General features: G+C 43.7%; 1 pseudogene; it reads right to left on the bottom strand.

Moving 5' to 3' along the window:
* Positions 1-317: 317 nt before the first annotated feature.
* On the bottom strand, positions 318-431 carry LOC147446079 (U5 spliceosomal RNA; annotated as a pseudogene).
* Positions 432-9,177: the final 8,746 nt, after the last annotated feature.

Genomic DNA, 9,177 nt, shown 5'->3' with positions numbered 1-9,177 from the left:
GCTTAGGGCAGTTGATATATAGACCATATGACCCTCGTGGTGTTCATCATGCTTAAATGTTATGGCAAGAGATCTAAAAACTTTGCAGTGGATCATGCTTATGCTTTATTGGATGGAACTACTTGATTGATGAAAAGTTTTTGAGTTTTCCCTTCGATCTTGGAGGCCTATGATTGGTTGAAGTCAAAACTTTTAAGGTTAACCCCAAGAGACAAAAAGAGAGCTGACAACCTCAACCTATTCTCCACTAACCGCAGAATCACCTTGCTAAGTGGTGTCAAGGGAATATTGTTTGCCAGTTGAGCCGGGTCAGCACACCGTATTCTTTAGTAAAAGGTGATGGAATAGTTTGGTGCTTCAAATGGGCCGAGCACACGGTATTCTTTAGTAAAAGGTGATGGAATAGTTTGGTATGTGCTCAACCCGCACGTTGCACACCGACTAAGCATCACAAGTACAATACTCGACACACATATCTACCAAATCATTGGTAAGCACCACTAGTCCAAACAAAAAAGTATTTAGATCACCACCATAGCCTTGATCTAGCTTAGCTCTTTAAGCACATGTCATTCATCACAAATATTGACCAAACCTTTGCCAAGCACAACCTTATCATTCATGAGTGATTCAACCGCTCTTGCATCGGCATAAGTGATACCATCAGTCGAGGTCAAAGCCCATAGCATAATCTTCACTCCAAAAACTTTTGACATTGACGACTTCAGATTCCAAGTTACGATATAAAAAACCATTCCCACACCACATGACGGCCATTGCAAGCTTTCCATCGTGAAAAAATGCTATGCTCCCAACCATAATCCGAGCACTCATAAAAACACTGAATATGTGACTCCTGCATGAAATTCTCCATTTAGACGTACGATAGCATGACATCCACCACCTTTGAACCTGCACATCCTCCAGTATGTGCCAACCATCTTCAAGATTTGTAAGTACAGAACCAGTCGGCATGCAAACAATGGTCCATTGTAAGCATGGTACCAAAGGGCTCACTTTTCAAGCACATATCCCCCAACACCTAGTGAACCCGACGCAAAATGAGCTGGGGTGGGAGGTAAAGATGGAGAATCTAGAGCAGATGATGAAGATGATTGCACAGTGAAGTGCAAACGGTTTTGATGATAAGTCAACGGTTCCAAATTTGTCAAAGATGCTTCAATTGGTTCAAGGATCTCTGCTTGAAATGGAGACCGTAAAGAAGAAAAATCAATGGCTGAAGCTTTGGATGCAGCTTTAGATGCAGTATACGAGGAGAGGCGAGTATGAGCTGGAAACCAAGTTAAGAGGCATACCTGACAAGTTAATGGTCAGATCTTTTGAGCAGTTAGTGAGTTCAGATTTGAAAGATCAGATTCAAGAGTTTACCAAATCCTACAACAACGACTAGGAATACTTCAAAGAAGCTATTTTACAAGTAGGTTATGAGCATTAGAAAATCTATCAAGACCAGAGTCCAGGTCTACCAAACTACACAGATATTCGAGGACAAGTACGATCAAACTTCTTTGGACAATTGATGAAGTAGCTTCACATATTTTAAGCTGGTTCTGCTACCAAAACTTGAGGTAAAGGACTTACAATCCATTCCGTGTGCAAACAGAGTAAGGCATACTTGAGCTTGCCAGGGTTCCCTTAAATGAGCTTAATGGTCAAGCCGTGTGCATCATTAACTGGAGCACTTGAGTCTGGCGAGGTTCATTAAATAGGTTTTCCATATTTGAATGCTTTGGAGATGGCAGATATGGTTCAAAGATGTTTTGATGGGAAGCTACCTAATAATTAAGTTAGAACATTGATGATAGGGTGTAAACCTTACTTTATTTTTCATATGTTTACCAGTTGCGTGAGTTTGATGATGACAAAGAGCTTAACGTGCCTATAGCAAGTGGAGATTGAAGTACAGCTGGCACAGATCAAAGGCTATGCAGGTTCAGAGGGGGTGGATGTCGTGCAGCTCCGCTTCCAGGATGGGAAAAAGAGCCAAGAAATGCAAGCTAAGCTTCTTTGAAGCCTACACATATAGTGAGCAGTGATCAAGGCTTGTTAACAGGCCAAGTTTAATGATTAATGTATGTCAAATGCGGCAAAAAGAGCCAACACATGCCTTAATGATGCTAAAAAGCACTATGCTTGAAGTAAGCACAAATGGGATATTATGATCTAAAACTATAGTGCTTGAAGTGCTTTATCGGCATGTCTTTATGGCTTGGCGATTGGAGTTTGAAGTTTAAGTCAATTGCAGATCCGTACCGGATTGGGCAAGTGCAGCTGAGGGGATGGTCTTGAAGTGCTCACTTTGTGGAGCGCGTCGGTCTTTTTAGATCAGTGATCGGAGTTACGGTTGCCAAGTTATTGGCTATTAAAGATTAACCGGGGGCCGGTTCTGTACCAGTCAGGTCGGCCCGGTCGGAGTGCTATCTGGGAAATTTTGAGCTTCATCCAGGTTTTGAAATGTGGGAGTAGTAAGTGCTTGAGGAGTATCATGTTCAGAATGTCGTCTCTTGGAATGCAATGATTGTGGGATAAACCCAACAGGGGCACGGTTAGGAAGCTGGCTATTTTCAACAAATGCAAAGACAGGACAACTCTCCAAATGCAATCATGTACGCTTGCATCTTGAAGGCAAGAGGCACCATGCAAGATTAAATGGACATCAACATTCACGATGATATTGTTAGTCAAGGACTGCTAGGGAAAGATAAAGTGCTTCCAATGCTTTGGCCAAATGTGGTGCCTTTATGAAAGCATGTCTTGCTTGATCCGCCCACCAAATAAAGAGGCAGTATGGCCGCCCACTAAGCCAAAGGCCGCCCACCCAACAAAGAGGTTCAATGGCCATCCGTTCAATAAAATGGAAGCTTTAGTGTGTAAGCAAGAAAAGGAAAGGAAGGAGATGGCGTGCAACAGCGAGGACGAACGCAAGCAGGTGAAAGAAATGCTCGCACTTGCCAATACAATGCTCGAATGAGCTTGACCAAGAGACAAAAAAAGCTTGGCCTAGCGGGGCGAACCCATTTGGTCCAAGTTGCAGCGAATTCCATGCTTGTCAGGATCCGCGGCCCTGCCACATCATAGGGGTGGTTTTGTTTTGCCTCCCTAGCAACGACGGCGCTATCGTTGCTAAGGGATGGAGGAGCTATTAATAGGTTTTTTTTATTGCATGTAAAGAGGATTATTGTAGAGAACGAAGGAGGAGGAGTTGGAGGTCTTGGAGAAGAAGGGTGCTCTCTCCTTCCAGCTTGCACAAGAAAGTGTTCTCTCTAGAGCTTGCACAAGAAGGGAGCGTTCTCTCTCAGGCTTGCACAAGAGCAAAGCAAAGCCTCGACAAAGGGAAGAGACGAGCAAGGGTTGTGAGCTCAGAAGAGGAAGGGGCAAGGAGGTGTGTTCTCTCTCTCTCTCTCGAGCTTTCACAAGAAGCGTGCTCTCTCTCTCTCTCTCTCTCTCTCTCTCTCTCTCTCTCTCTCTCTCTCTCTCTCTCTCTCTCTCTCTCTCTCTCTCTCTCTCTCTCTCTCTCTCTCTCTCTCTCTCTCTCTCTCTCTCTCTCTCTCTCTCTCTCTCTCTCTCAGGCTTGCACAAGGAGCCTATTGCTCTTCGTGCTAGAGAAGGTGCAGGAGGGCAAGTTGGAGCCTTACTAGAGAAGGAGGCCAGAAAAGAAAGGAGTCAAAGGCAGAATCCAAAGGGTTAGAGCACAACTAATAGGGATTATTCTCTCTCTCTAACAGAGCAGAAGCCATTCATGTGAATGAGATAATTAGAAGAAAGAAGAAAAATTAGCTATACAGTGGAACTTTTTGCGGTAAATCGACTTGTTTATTCTTATGTTCATCGACACCATCGCCGGTGGAAATCTTGATCCATTGCAGGCTAAAATAATTTGGCCTAAATTTTGTAAACGGGAACTTAAAATCCTTAATTTGTAGTTAATTAAGTGGATGGTGTTGTTAATAGCACTGCCTTTGCTAACGTGCGTTGGATTTTTTTGGCATCATAAAAATCAATTAATTTAGCACTTTGATCCTGTTTTGAAGAGGTTGCTTGATAATTTTGCGGTGTAGGGCATCTTTTCTTGCTCTCTTCTCCCAAGCTAGCAGCCTGGCGCTAACCCGGCTCACTTTTCGAGCACATATCCCCCAACAACGTTTGCATATCACAACCAATTTTGGAATGATCATCACAAACACACAGTAGACATTGAAGGTCCAACAAAACATTTGTAACTATCTAGCAAAACAACAATTTACAATGATAAATTGGCATAGACACACTCATTGTCACAACAACAATTGACACTGTTCACAAATTTTAAATATGCTTACAAACCAAAACCGTACAAAAATCAGTAGATCAAAAGGTTTGTGATCATGAATGCAATTTTGAAAATATACTTGTTGGGACATGGAAAATTGAGTTCAAGATCTTGTAGCTCGAAACATATTTCTTTACATCATTGAATGTTACATCCTAGCTGATGGCTTTCAATGTATCCACTTTCTTTAGCTACTTTTGATACACAATGTCACAAACTAGTACTACTACATAATACACACTTAAAGGCAAACATTTCTACATCATGATGTCTCGTCTTAAACAAGTAGTTTAGAAGAGAAAACAAAGCTCTATCAAAGAGTCAAAAAGATCGACCATGCAAGAATAATGTTATCAAAATAATGTGATTACAGTGGCTATGAGCACAATGACAATAATGACTATGTTTGGGGAGATACCCTTCTATTGCACTCTATTAAAGAGGCCAAAGCCTTTTTTACCAGCCCTTTCTAGCATATCCTTCTATAGCCTAGTCCAAGAGAATTCGTCTAGAAACTTAGAAAGAAACCCCTGCTTTTCATCTCTGCAAAACAAAGGCTAGCTTTTTGGCCCTCCCCTTGCTGGGTATATTTTGTGATTTTGCATGACAAAAGACACAATCCCAAATAGGGCTATTTTCAAGAACTCTTTATGATTTTAGAAACATGTAGAATACATGTTAAGTACTGCACTGCCAAGGATGAGGTTTATTTCAATAGCATTAAATCTCTTATCATGAACCTGCTTACACTAGGCACAAATTTGTTTTGCAAGAGCCTCACACTAGTAATCTCACCACAAATTTGTTTCCCCATGTCAAAATCCGGCATAACACCCCGTCTCTTCAAGATGCAAGCATATGTGACTGCATTCATAAAACAACAAGGACGTCAAGATTGAGTTGGAAAATGCCCTTAAAAATTTGCAAGAATGAACAACTTGTTAAGTATGGAGCCTGATTTACCCTTGTAATTTTCTGTGGTAAAAGCGCACATTTGTAAGGCCCCCATTATGAGGAGAAGCCATCGTGCGTGAAGGAAAATAACTCACCGGAAACCAAAATTTTCACGGACAAGAATCAGGGGCAACTTCAAAGGCCTCGGGGGCGGAGGCCCCCGAGACTTTCTTTTTCGCCGGAATATTATGGCCGGACGGCAGCCAGAAAGTGGTCCGAAAACAACCGGTCGGTTGGCCGGTGGCCGGTAGTCAATGGCCGATGGCCAGTGGTCGGAAGTTAATGGCCAGTGGCCGGTGGCCGGAAGTCAATGGCCGGTGGCCGGTGGCCGAATTCAAAAGCGGACTTGTCTTCTCAAGGGCGGCCACACATGGGCGGATTGGAGGGTCCAATTTGGACTTATTCGCACAAGGGCAGCTACACATGGCTGTCTCTCATAAGAGAGGGCAGCCCTTTTGGCCTATAAAAGGAGGCCATTTCTACACACATTTCATAGTGTGAAGTTGATGCAACAAGGTGAGTGTGAGGTGGTGAGAGTGAAGCAAGGCGGGAGCTCCATTAAGGGTATAATCCCTTTGTAAACTACTTCTTGTTTTGAAGTACTAAAGCCATTGAGTGGCTGCTTTCCCGTGGACGTAGCCCACATTGGGTGAACCACGTATATCGTGTGTACTCTCTCTCTCTCTCTCTCTCTCTCTCTCTCTCTCTCTCTCTCTCTCTCTCTCTCTCTCTCTCTACTCTATACTCTCGTGTATATAAATATGTCTCTCTCCATTAAGTAATCTACTCAATTATCTATTTAGCTACGTCTTATTTCCTAACACAACTTACACAATGCTACACCTTCAAATCTGCAAGAATGAACACCTTACACAATGATACACCTTCAAAAGCAAGCATTAATGATGGTCATAGTGTGAGAGAAACGCTTGTCCCAAATTTTAGAAAATATTAGAGCTTCTCACTACTCTAGACCTTGCCATGTTTGGCTCTTAACCCTCACGGCACACGGACACCCTATGATCTATAAACGTTGTATTATTTAGAGTCAGGTACCGGGCTTGTCGGACCAATAGGAAAAGGGTAGGAGTGATCGCCGATGAGAGGCGCACTTTAACTTGGACATTCAAGGGATTAGTTGGTTAAGCATGGGCGCCCAAGTGTGAATGGGGTGAGCTCCTATAAAAGCCAACTAAACCTAATTTTTACTCATTCTCTCATTTGTGCAATAGAAGAGTGCTCTTGCTCCATCTCCATCTTCTTCTTCTTCACCTCCTTGTGTGTGTGTGTGTGTGAGAGAGAGAGAGAGAGGGAGAGTGTGTGTGCGATCGAGCATTATGAAGGCACGACGGCGGCGAGGCGGTTGAGCGCGGCACGACTGTAGCTTCTTCTTCATCGCGGCGAGGAATCCACCACGAAGGCGAGCGTAGAGCGGTGAGTGACACACCCTTTGCTTTCTTGAGCTTGCTAGTTTAGGCTTGTTTTGTGCTTGGAGCCGTTTGTGGCTCGCACACGGTGTATCGGCAAGTCCCTTGCTTCGACAGTGCGGCAAGGAGCGCACATTTTTGGCGCCACTGCCGGGGATATGCCCTACACTAAGCTCGGTTAGCACTTTACGCTTTTTTGTGGTGCAATCTCTATCATAGGAAAGGCAGGGAATGAGGGTGTGTAGTTGTGTGGAGATTTCTGTTTTTTGCGTTTTCTACGTTTTCTGGTTTGCACTGCATAGTTAGCATTTCTTGCGTTTTTGCATTTTCTGCATTTTCTGTCAAGTTTCAATTTCTGCAATTTTCTGCGTTTTCTGTGTTAAATTTTCTGTCAAGTTCCAATTTCTGCAATTTCTGCATTTTCTGTGTTTTTTCAATTTTCTGCATTTCTTGCGTTTTTTCAATTTCTGCAATTTCTGTGCATTTTCAATTTTCTGCATTTCTTGCATTTCAATTTCTGCAATTTCTGCGTTTTCTGCATTTCAATTTCTGCAATTTCTATGCGTTTTCAATTTTCTGCAATTTCTGCGTTTTCTGCATTTCTGCATTATATATAAAAAAAATTTTAAAAATAAAAATTTGAAAAAAAAATCTATTAAAAAAAAAAAAGAGAATAAAAACGCGAGTGAGCGGGCGGTGAAATTTTTCGAAAATAAAAAACGTGACTCTTAAAACGGACGGGCTGGTTTGTATAAAAGATAGATCGGGATCATTTCCCCAGGCCCAAGCCCAGGCCTCAGTCCTCAGTCTTATGATATATACTACACTCACTCTTATATATATACCCTACTCCCTCAAGAGGGAATGAGAGGATGTGGGACAAGTCCTCCACTCTCCTCCTTTCTCTTCCCACTTACACCCTTAGACTTTCTAGTTTGGGCCTAGTTTCCTACTGGAAATTGACAGTTTTAGGGATTCCGAGGGCATAGAGTGACCAAACGGAGGGCTGTAAAGCACGGCACGACCCTCTGACCGATACGCTCGTTTCGAGCTATCACACGGCCCATTCCACGACACGCTCTAAAAACTCTAGCAAAAAAACAAACAAAAAACACGCTAAAAACTAGTCACAAGGCCTCCTAGAGCAGTTTTTTGACACCTTAGGGTATCAAAAGCACATGCACTTACGCTTTGGACGAGTGTTAGAGCACGATCACATTGATAGTGCCTCTGTTCATACGGACACCCATTACCCATCCACGATAAGCTCTAGACCCTCAGCGGGGACACAAGGTAGCACCACCCAAGACCCTAAAATAGCCGCTAGTGATTCCTCCTCCGACTCAGAAATCATGGAAGCATACCCTACCCAAAACACTGAGAGAGAAGGCCATGCACCTCCCGAAGCTCCACAGCCTAGTACTAGTATGTTTAGCCGTTTCATGGAAACATTAGGTAGAGCTACTCGCTCGGAACCTGATGCAAATGAACCACACGAAGGGGGTGGGGAAGTGGACTCTCCTTTCACATCGCACGTGGACCCCACACCCCCAAAGAGTGTCCATGTGGATATCCTTCCAACTTCTTACCAAGAAGGCCCTGTTGAGCTGCCTCCTTCAGAAGTTCCCTCTAGAGTACCGTTGGTGACAAGTAAAACCATGGGGAGCAACATTGCTTCTACCTCACAAGAAACCGTTAACACGTCGACTCTAGAAGGATTGTTCATTAATGATCATTGGACATACGACCTCCACACTGAGGTGTTGACGGATCTACACTCTGGCCACGCCTACCATGTAGGATGGATAGAGATTGTACAATCCACCTCTAGTGCCACGAGCATCGAAGATCAACAGAAAATGATCTGTAATGTTATCCATGGCATTATTCAATCAGAAAGGTAAAACCGAGGGGTAAATATACTCTCAACTGGCCCCATGAGATTTCTGGATACGAGCAAGGCTCAACAGCCTACTCTATCACAAATGGAGACTCCTCTAATGTGCCCCATGGACCCATCTTATGTCATTTCACCTGGGGTCTCTATGCAATCTGAGCCTCCGAGTGACAACTTTAGCTTCCCTAACTTGGCTCAACCCTCTATTAAGGAAAACCCAGTGCTCACTCCAGGGATAAGCCTGACAGAGAATGTACCGATGACATCTACGGTTAGCGCAGTGCCACTACCTAGTGTCGTAGTACCTAATATGGGGCCTCGACCATATGTGCCTCTAGCCCCTTATGCACACATGGCCCCCACACCTCCAATTGTACCACTTGCTTATGCTCCTCGAGTGCCACTCCCTAGCTCTTATCCGAGTGGACCTATGCCCGGTTATGTTCCATATCCTGCATCATCCACACATATGCCAAGACCGGCACCCATCCCTCTCCCACATATGATTCCAAGAGTACCTCCACCGGCCCTACCTCCTCACATAGGTGACTTGGCAGCGTTTGCTCAAA

Source organism: Adiantum capillus-veneris, chromosome 12, assembly GCF_014529385.1.
Source record: "Adiantum capillus-veneris isolate H3 chromosome 12, ASM1452938v2, whole genome shotgun sequence".
Taxonomy (NCBI): Eukaryota; Viridiplantae; Streptophyta; class Polypodiopsida; order Polypodiales; family Pteridaceae; genus Adiantum; species Adiantum capillus-veneris.
This window is presented reverse-complemented; position numbering and strand designations above follow the sequence as displayed.